At 44.0% G+C, this 10,913-nt stretch overlaps 1 pseudogene; it reads left to right on the top strand.

Moving 5' to 3' along the window:
- Positions 1–7,503: 7,503 nt before the first annotated feature.
- Positions 7,504–9,418, top strand: LOC120586982 (SH2 domain-containing adapter protein E-like; annotated as a pseudogene).
- Positions 9,419–10,913: the final 1,495 nt, after the last annotated feature.

Genomic DNA, 10,913 nt, shown 5'->3' with positions numbered 1-10,913 from the left:
ATTCCCAGTTCATAGTATGGTGGTGAATGGTAAATGAGAGTAGATGAGTGACTTTGAACAGCAGCAAAGACCCTTTCCAGGATGTGAGCCTGCCTCCAGGCCAGATGGAGAGCCTGGGTAGGCAGAGCCACTGGTCCTCTGCTGCAGCCAGTGCCACTGCAGTGGGACTAGCTTGTCTCCTGCCTCTGGGAGACCCCCATGCCACCACCTTTGTAACCCTTTGTTACTTTTGTGGCTGGAAGAAGAGTGTTTGTCTTGGCCTGACAGCCAAGAAAGCAGGTAGTGATGTGAGCCAATGGGCCCACAATTGTTTGTAATAGAGGAGGATTCTGGAAGGTTGTAGACCAGAAATCTAGCCTTAACACCCTGGCACCCACCTTGCATGATACCCCTTCCTAAAGACACACAGAGGGGAGGGAAGTACCATTTATTGAGCATCGTATCATGCAAAATATAGGCTGCCATAACAAAGAAACCTCCAAATACCATGGCTTACACAAAGTAGAAGTTTTTTTCTATTTAAACAGTCTGAAAGAAAGCTGTCCAAGCTAATATGGTGGCTCCAGTGTGGGGCACCTGGGCTCCTCTCTCGTTGCCCTCCGTGCCCTAGGATGTTGGTCCATGATGGCTCACCAGGGTACTGGGCCAGCCTGTGGAAAGCTGGTGAGGGGCCGTGTATTCCCTCCCTCCCTGTGAAGGCATGGGCTGGGATCTGCACAGGCCTGTCCACTCATGTCCCATTGGCCAGAACATAGTTCACATGGCCTCATCTACTGCAAGGAAAGCTGGAAAATGTGTCATAATCTGAGAGGTTATGAACGCAGTTAAAATTTGGGGGTTCTATTCCAGGAGAAAAGAGGAGAGAGTAGGAGTTGAATTTCCATTGTAAGCAAACCTATTGTGGTCTGGCCCCAAGCCTGGTGCCATACACACGGCATGCCATTCACCTCCCAGAACCTGGCAGATAGGCGCCCGCACAGCATGCACAGGTCATGGTGGAGCTATGTGGGTTCAGCTCACCCATAGCTTTGTCCACAGTCTTGGAATGGGTGACACTGGCAGGTATGAGACCAAAGATCAGGCTTCCAGGATCCACAGCAGGTTATCATGAAGGGAAACCCTGTGGGAACGGAAGAGCTATGACACTTTGGCAAACCAAGGCTGCAAGTGACAAGATCCTGACTCATAGGACAAAAGTAAAGACAAAACCCTTATAAAGCCATTCGTGTCTACTCTTGAATAAGGCCCAGAATCCTAATAAGTGCCCATGGAGATCGAGAGACAGAGCAGAAAGACCTGGGGTCAGGGCTTTTAGGGAACTGTAACTATTCTTATGCTCCGTTGGTTCAGAGTATCAAAGGCCTGGGCAGTGGGTATAAGGAGAAACTTCTGGGAATGGGCATGTTAACCTGCCCAGCTGTCAATGTGACAAGGGGCTTGGAACATCACATAAAGGGACCGAGGATGGGGACAAGATCAGTCCTGTGACAAATACCAAGTCTAAGCAGACTTTGCTTTATTTAAAGTTAGGTAAAGATGACTAATGCTATGGAGCCTGTTAAAAGACTGCAGATAGAGGCAAAGGGGGCAGCATTCAGAAGACTCAAAGAAAGTGCGTACCTCAATGATCCACGGCAAGACCTGGAAAAGCATATTTGGAAATTTCCTGTTATCTCTGACAGGTAAAAAATTCCTTGTGGCTCCTGGGAGGCCACAAGGGGGTCCTGGCTGAAATAGAAGAGTGACAGGACCGGGTACAGAGATGGATAGAAGGGATGAGAAAATATCGCAAGGGAACAAAATCCTCAATAGCAGAATTAAAATCTGCCTTGGAGACAGCAGGGAAGGGATAGGTGGGGCAGGCTTCCAAGAGCTGCTATAGAGGACAAGCTCACATGGTTCTTCCAGAACCTAGGCAGGAAGGAAGGATGAAAATGGAATAGATAGGTATGGAGGGCAGAAAATATAAAACCAGTAGCTGGGTACTGGAGTTTCCTGATCAGATTCCAGAATAACTAACATATATACTAATACTGTACATAACATATGTAACATATTTAACATAGTAATGCATATAATTATAATACAATGATATAATACATCACTAAATAATATAATATACAATTATAACTATATACACACATAGTGTAAGTGGAGGACTGGGAAAATACCCCACCCACGGAGGGGAGGAGAGCATAGCAGGTGGGTCTCGGAGGCAGAAACTTGGAATTGAGCCCACATAAGCCTTGTTGGCCTCTCTGAACCTCAGGGTCCTAATGTAAAACCAGTATGACTACACTGATCCCCTAGGCTGAACACAGAGTAAGTTCGCATTTTGAAAATAGCAGACTCATTGCATAATGGAGGAGAGGTGACAAGCTATGAGGCAGAAAGGAGAAAAATGCAAAAATCAAAGAAGTGCATCCCACCAGAGGAACGTATCTGAGATAAAGACTGGGAATCTCAGACACAGCTTGCCCCCCCCTCCCCCCATGAAGTCAGGCCTACCCAGGAAGGGCACCTAGGGGCCTTGCAAGGAGCCTTTCATGGAGTGAGGTCTGGACCTTGAGACCAAGTAAGCTTCCAAGTAAGCTCAGTTCATCTGCTCTAACTCTGGGAGCTTTGGAAGCCTGAGGACCCACTGGCACAGCCGTTCCTACCTGTTCCCAGCATCCAGTTCTGTGAATTGGGCCTTGACTCTGAGCTGAGCTAATATTGAAAAACATGAGAGCAGTGTCAGGATAGGGTGGTACTGGTACACTGGCGAGGAGAGGGATCGCCACAGCTCTCATCAAAAGATTACATCAGAGACATCAGCTACCTGAATGAGAGATGAGAAGAATGAAGAGCCAGCTCAAGAGGAGGGCAATCAGAGCTGGAAATGTCTGACTACAAGAGCGAATATACGTTTATGTAGACATGAGTCTAAAGTATGGCAACTGAGTTTTAAAATCTAAATACAGATGCCAAATATGGTTACAGAAAGAGAAGAAAGGTTTGCGATGTACGAGTAATAACATAATACCAATCTGGCTCTAAACACCCGGATTGTACAAATAGACTAGCAGTTGTGCAAATGCTCGAAGTGTCTCTCTGAGGACTTTCCTTTTTCCCAGAGAAGTCTTTGCTTTTTAAAAGAACAGTTTAGACTAGGCACACTTCTTGATATCTGATTTTGTATTTCCCCCTTCCCTGAGAAGTCTCTGGTGCAAAAAATGAAGAAATTAGGCTGAGTGCCTCATTTATATGAGATCAATTGGTAACTGGTTGAACAGCTGTCCCCAGAGGGCTCAGCTGGAAGGAGGAATAAGGCCACATGTCTGGTCCTATAACAAGTGGTCATGGGTGCTCCTCATCCCACTGAAGCCTTGGACAAAAAGTAGACACTCACCCTGGCTTAGAGCTGCTGGCAGGACAGATAAGTGGATGACTGCTCCCTCAGAGGACACCCAGGACCCATGAATGCACCATGCAGAGGAGTTCTGGGTCCCACTTTGGGGCTGAAACTGTGGCCTTTCTGTGCGTGTCAGCTTGAGGGAGGACTTGGGGGTGGTGACATGGTGAGTGGTAGGAGCTCTTCCCTCCCTAACTCCCTACATCCTGAGCTGATGGACCTTGCTAGAAATCTGGGTGCACAGCTAAAATTCATGCCCTAGCCTGGGCTGAGGGCTACCGGCATCCTGGTTTCACGTCAGTGGACATGTTTTCCTGGTAGCGATGACACCTCTCATCAGCCCAGCAGGCTCTGTTTTCTCCCACAGACCCAGTTTTCACACTTGACCCCTCCACTGATCCTGAGAGGCCAGCCACTCTGGCAAGAACCATCTGTGCCACCTTTACTGAATGTTTGTGGGGCCCCACGGCCCAGGGGTTTCACTTGGAAAACACTTATTTGATATTTCTGTTGAAATGATATAATAAAATAATATAATTATAATATCTACTGTTTTATTTTAATTATATAATTTATATGTACATAATATAATTATAACATACATATATAATATACTAATATATAGCATATAAGTTATATAACATATATAATTAAATTATAATACAATAACATATAACTATAGCTAAGTAACAAACTATAGACACACATATAGAGTTTAAATTACACAACTACCTTATATACTGTTATTTATGATTTAAATAATAAAACTATATTATACATAATATAAGTAAAGATTATAACTGAATCTAACCACCACCTTCTCTGTGAGGCACCCAGGGACTTGTTTTTTGTGTTTGTCCCTTCTGTCTCCTTCAAACTTCTCCCTCTTCCTCATAGAACTTCAAATTCCCGGCTTCTTTAAATATACAGAAGAATTTAGAGCCAGACTCCCTGGGCTCACATAACCTCTCCCTGTCTCAGTTTCCTTATCTGTACAGGACGATAATGGCATCTTCGTCATAGGATCAGTGTGTGGACTAAATGAATTAACAAACGAAATGCACATAAAACAGAGTCTCGCAGGTAGTAAAAGCTGTTATCGTTGGTAGCATTTTTATACTACCTGTTGTTATGTGAGCATTCCCTCCGTAAACCCACCCTCTTTACCTCAAGAGGCCTAATAAACATTTCTGCTAAATGAACACAGTACTCTCCCTACAGACATTTTATCAGGTCAAATGTTCTCCAGCATAGGTACTTGGACATCTCTTGCTTGCAGACGGGTCTCTTAGAGGTCAAGTCCATTCCCTTGACAAAAAAATCGAGAGATCCTATTTAAGTAGCTTCTCCTCAGTGTTCATTCGCAGATAATTACATACTTAACAGTAAGGAGAACTAAAAGTCAATGTGTTCAAGCCACTGCTGAGAAATATCAGGTGATAAATATGATAAACCCAATTGGGAAGTTCCGGGCAAGATGATAGAATAGGTAAACACTGTACTTGCCTCCTCCCATGACCGCATTAAAATTACAACTACATTATAGAACAGTTGACCTGGAGAACCATCTGAAGATGAGCTTAACAAAACTTCTATAACTAAGGGTATAAAGAAGAGGCCACATCTTGACTGGTAAAAGATGTGAGAGGGGCTGGCCCTACACCCATTTGGGGCATCGAGCATCAGGAGGGATATCTGAGCTGTGGAGGTACCCCCAGAGGAGTGAGGGGCCCCAACCCTACACCAGGCTCCCCAGCCCAGAGTTTCAGTGCTGAGGAGGAGTCTATAGGCATTATGTCCTACACAGACAGTGACCAACCACAGATAGCTTTGTACCTTTGACCAGGTAGCTCCTGGCTGGTCACAGGCAGTGGCTGACCTTGGCCTGCAGGGAAGCCTCTCCCAAGAGACTCCTGAACCAACACACCTGGAGGCCGGCTTCAGACAACAACAGAGAGCTACCTGATTAGCCCCACAAGTGGCAAACCCAAAGGGTAGCCTCAACAAGTATATGAGTCAGCATGAGCGAATCCCACTCTGTGGGGTCAGCTTCACATGGCAGCTCGAATGCTGTGGGCCAATACTCACTGCCAATCAGCCTTAGAGTCAATCCCACCCACTGACGTACCAACAGCAATCAAAGCTCAACTACAACAGGAGGGAACACAGAACCCAAACAAGGAACACTCCTGGAGCACTTGTAGCAGATGATCAGGAAGACTGACACTGGGCTACATAGGACATCTACTACACAAGGCCACCTGACCAAGACTGGGAGACGTAGCAAATCTACCTAATGCGTATAAACAAACACAGATGATGAGAAAAGAAAGAAACATGTCGCAAATGAAAGAACAGGAGAAAACTCCAGAAAAAGAACTAAATGAAATGGAGGCAAGCAACCGAACAGATACAGAATTCAAAACACTGATTATAAGGATGCTCAATGAACTTAGGAGAAGAATAGATGATCTCAGTGAAAGATTCAACAAAGAGATAGGAAACATAAAAAAGGACATAGAATCCATAAAAAAAAGAACCAGTCAGAAATGAAGAATACAATATCTGGAATGAAGAATACACTATAAGGAATTGACAGCAGATTAGATGAAGCAGAGGACTGAATCTGCCATTTGGAAGACAAAGTAGCAGAAAAGTTTAAGGGACCTCTGGGACAAGATCAAGCATACCAAGATTCACATGATAGGGGTACCAGAAGGAGAAGAGAGAGAGCAAAAGATTGAGAACCTATCTGAAGAAATAATGACTGAAATCTTCACTAACCTGGAGAAGGAAATAAACATAGAAGTCCAGGAAGCACAGAGAGTCCCAAATGAGATGAACTCAAAGAGGCCCACGCCAAAACACATCACAAATAAAATGACAGAGCTTGAAGACAGAGAGAGAATCTTAAAGCAGCAAGAGAAAGGAAGCTAGTTACTTACAAGCTCCCATAAGACTATCAACTGATTTCTCAACAGAAACGTTGCAGGCTACAAGGACTGGCATGAAATATTTAAAGTGATGAAAAGCAAGAACCTACTACCAAGACTACTCTACTCAGCAAAGCTATCAATTAAAACTGAAGGTTTAAAATTAAGAGCTTCCCAATCAGAAAAATGCTAAAGGAATTCATCATCCCCAATCCAGTATTATAAGAAATGTTAAAAAGGGAATTCTTTAAGAAAAAGAAGGAAAACATAAATATAACTAATAAAATGGCAATTACTATGTATCTATCAATAATCACTTTAATATAAATGAATTAATTGCTTCAATCAAAAACATAGGGTAGCAGAATGGATAAGAAAACAAGACTCATATGTATGCTGTCTACAAGAGACCCGTTTCAGATTGAGACACACGCAGACTGAAAGTAAAGTAAAGAAGTGGAAAAATATATTTTATGCAAATGGCAATGAAAAAAAAAAGCTGGAGTCGCAATACTTATATCGGACTAAATAGACTTTAAAACAAAGGCTATAATAAGAGACAAAAAAGGGCATTATTTAATGATAAAGGAATCAATCCAACAAAAGGACATAACTCTAGTAAACACTTATGCACCCAACATAAGAGCATCTAAATATATAAAGCAAATATTGACCAACATAAAGGGAGAGATTGACAGTAATACAGTCATAATAAGCAACTTCAACTTCCCATTGACACCAATGGATAGATTTTCCTAGACAGAAAATCAACAAGGAAACAGCGGCTTAAATGACACATTAGACCCGATGGATTTGATTAATATTTTTAAAGCACTTCATCCAAAGCAGCAAAACATACATACTTCTCAAGTGCAATGGAATGTTTCCAAGCAAGACTGCATTAGGCCACAAAACAAGTCTTAATAAATTTAAGAAGATTAAAGTCATATCAAGTGTCTTCTCTGATGGCAGTGGTATGAAACTGAAAATCAATTACAAGAAAGACACTGAAAAATACACAAACACGTGGAGGCTAAATAGCATGCTAATAAATAATGAATGAGTTAACAATGAAATCAAGGAAGAAATCCAAACATACTTTGAGACAAATGAAAATGAAAACAGGACAACACCGTGAAAGCAGTCCTAAGAGGCAAACTCATAGCAATAGAGGCCTACCTCAAGAAATAAAAGGGCCCTGGAAGTGCTGGGGACACTTGGGCAAAGTCCATTCAGTGCCCTCTACTCCTTGGGATTGTGGGCAGCGTTGTCCAGGGGCTTCGATGCCCCGCTTTCTCCCCATGCAAGCACTGAGGAAGAGCCTGGGCAGGGCTTCCTGCCATTTTGTCTGTCATTGTCTATGTCTAGAGTGGCAGCTGTGCCCTGTGTGCTCAGCATCCTATAGTCCCCACCCTGGACCAGAGGGCCTCCACCCTGTCAGGAACAGGCGACTGATGGCCTGGGACACTGAGCAGTAATTTCAGGTCCTCCCCAGAGCCTCCAGTGCCCCAGCCCTGGGGAATGCAGTAGTCCCCCCGCCCCTAGCTCCTCTCTCTGTCTAGGCTTGGCCTCCTTGCGTGCCTGCCCGGTGGCGACAGCACTCCTGAACTGCACTGGCGGCCACCCGCCATGGCAGCCAAGTGGTTCAAGTAGTTCCTCTTGAACCTGAAGACCGCATAGGAGCAGGCCAAGCCAGGCAGTGCTGGGGGCAGCAAACTGCACAAGAACTTGGAGGCAGGCAGTGTGGGGGCCACCGTGGGCAAGGGCTACAAGAACTCGGTGGCTGAGCTGGGGTATGGCAGGGCCGGAATCAGCCCCCATCCCCACAAGGGCAGTCAGCTGTCACCAGGACAGCCTGCAGGGACTAATTCAGGCCACCACAGGCAAAGGCCACTAGAACTCCTGGGCCACAAAAGACGAGTCCCACTAAGGTGCAAGCAAGAGTTTAGGCTGCAGCACCTACATCAATAGGCTCATCAAGGTGGACACTGGGGAGAAGAATGGAAGAGCAGCAGTAGCAGCAGCAGCTTTTCCTCTGTGTCCTCTTCCTCTTCTTTCCAGGACCCTGAACTGGACAAGTGCGAGACTATTAAGCAGCAAGACATGGTCATCATTTTAGAAGACTATGGTGACCTGTATGAGGCCAAAAGGAAGAAAGGTCAAAGGGATAAAGAGAGTAGGAGAGAATGACAGTTACATGGAACTCCATGATGCACAGCAAATGATAACAGAAGTTAGATGCTGAGGTTCCAAGGATCCCCTGGTGAAGACCTTTGAACTGCTCCACAGACCCTGTGAGCCTGGGGAAACCAGAGTGAAGTCGGAGGCACTGGCCAAGGGTTGAGGAAGCTGCAGCAGCTGTATGGCACACTCTACAAGCAGGCCACCTATGGTGGCGGGGTGGCAAGCAGAAGGTGCTGTCTGTGGACATTCTTGGCTGGCTGCCCATGGACAAGTGGCCTGTTGCCAAGTTTAGCAGCCCTGGGAGTGGAAGAAGGAGCAAATTATGCAGGCGCTGTCAGTTCTTTTAGAAGACTCTGAGCAACCTTCCATGAAGGAGGAGACTCAGCACTATTGACAGCAGAGCTGTACTCTGATCTTGAAGTCAGCTCTCTCTGACCGTAGTGAGTGGGTAAGAGTAGACCTGGTCCTTCCTCTGGAGAAGCAGCCTTGGTCTCATGGTGTCATCACCAGTGCTGAGGCTGAGAGTGACTACATTCATGCAAAGAAGCTGGTTACCTGGTTTGAAATAGCAAGTCAGGGACCAGTAGATACTCCATTGCATTAAAGACTAGTTGAGGATGTATCCATATCGCAGTGGCTCAGAACTAAGACAACAAGTATACACTGAATCAGACGAACATGGTCTTTGACAGCATTCTATAAGTGGTACACTATTATTCCAATGAGAAGTTGCCTTTCAAGGAAGCAGAACACGTGACTTTACTCTACCCCGGTGCACAGCAAGCTGCACTGAAGTCAGCCACCAAAAGCCCTCAGCTTGCCCTCTCACACCTAAGAGGGCATCAGCACCCAAGCAGCATCTCAGGGCATAAGACTGGATTATGCCATAATAATTGGTAGGAACTGGAGGGTCTTCATTGAAAAATCAAAAAGTCTTTGGCCTCGAATCTATTCCATGGCACTTGCTTACTGACCTATCTCTTTTCTACTTGCTAAATAGTTATACAATGTACATTTCATACATGGCAGTGGGACAACTGGGTATTCATATGACAAAATAGGAAAAATAGATCTTTACCTCACACCATACACACAAAATTTATTGCAGATTAAAGAGCCAACCATACATAGCTGATTATTAAAGCACAGGAAATAACAAAACAGAAGCCATGATGGAAATGACAGATATTTTTGACACAAACATTTAAAAATCTTGTTTATGAATAAACATGGATTGTTAGAAAAACAAGCATTAGGCATGGAGATATACGTATGAGCTAACAAGCCAACCATATCTAGAATGCATAGAACTGTTCTATAAATTAGCTAGTAGAAGATAAAAATCCCAATAGAAAAATGAACAGTAACTAGACTAGTAACTTACAGAAAAAGAAATGCGATTGGCAAATAAGTACATGAAAAGATGCTGTAAATATACAGGAAAATAAAAATAACAATAGATTTTATTTTGCTGGCTAAATTGAAAACAATGTAAAAGATTGAAATTATTTAAAGTGGGAAAATGGCCGCTGTCATCACTGTTGATGGCAGCTCAGTTGTTATTCAGAGGATAATTTGGGAGAATTGGTCAAAATTTAAAATGTGCCTGCTGTTTTTCCCAGAAAACCCATCATTAATAATCGATGAACAATTTTGTTCTATTTAGCATTGTTTATAACAGCAAACAGTGGGGAACAATTTTACAATTTACTAATGAAAAAATGGGTAGATAAATTACGCTGTCTAGAAACTAGTTCTTTACTTGTCTGGCAGTGAAATTGTCATGATTATATAAAATTTACATTTATATAAAAATTATAAGGTTTTAATTTTTAAAATCTATGCGCAGAGGACAAAAGGCTTGGTTAAGGTGGGATGGGACAGAATGCAGGTGTTAATAGCCTTGACACTCACTCATGCAGCTGACAGATATGTAATGGGAATATGAGAAAGAACACCTAAATAGCCATAGAGTGTGTCCAGTCCATGAGGAAAGCAATATATACTTAAAATCCAATTTCTCTTTCCCAACCCCTGGGGCCCAAGCTGCCCATGACTTCTTACCTAGACTACTGTAGTAGCTCCCACTGATTTCCCTGCTCTGGCCTCACTCTCAGCACAGCAGAAGGAGCCAGCTAAAATCTGATGGTGCCCCACCTCTGCTTAGAACCCTCCAGTGGGGCTCCTCCTTGTTTCACTCAGAAGAAAAGGAAGACCTCGTAAGGCTCTCCAGAAGCTGCCTGCCCCATGAACCTCACCAGATTCCAGCCAGCTCTGCTGTTTTGAGGAAATGCCAGGCAGCTCCTACCAAATAGGCTTTGCACTGGTTATTCCCTCCACCAAGAATGCTCTTCCCTCAACTATCTCATAGCTCTTTCCTTGCCTCCTTCAAGTCTGATTCA

The sequence above is a fragment of the Pteropus medius genome, unplaced genomic scaffold (assembly GCF_902729225.1).
Source record: "Pteropus medius unplaced genomic scaffold, Ma_sr-lr_union100, whole genome shotgun sequence".
NCBI lineage: Eukaryota > Metazoa > Chordata > Mammalia > Chiroptera > Pteropodidae > Pteropus > Pteropus medius.
Note: the sequence above shows the minus strand (reverse complement) of the source record. Positions and strands in the feature narration are given on the sequence as shown.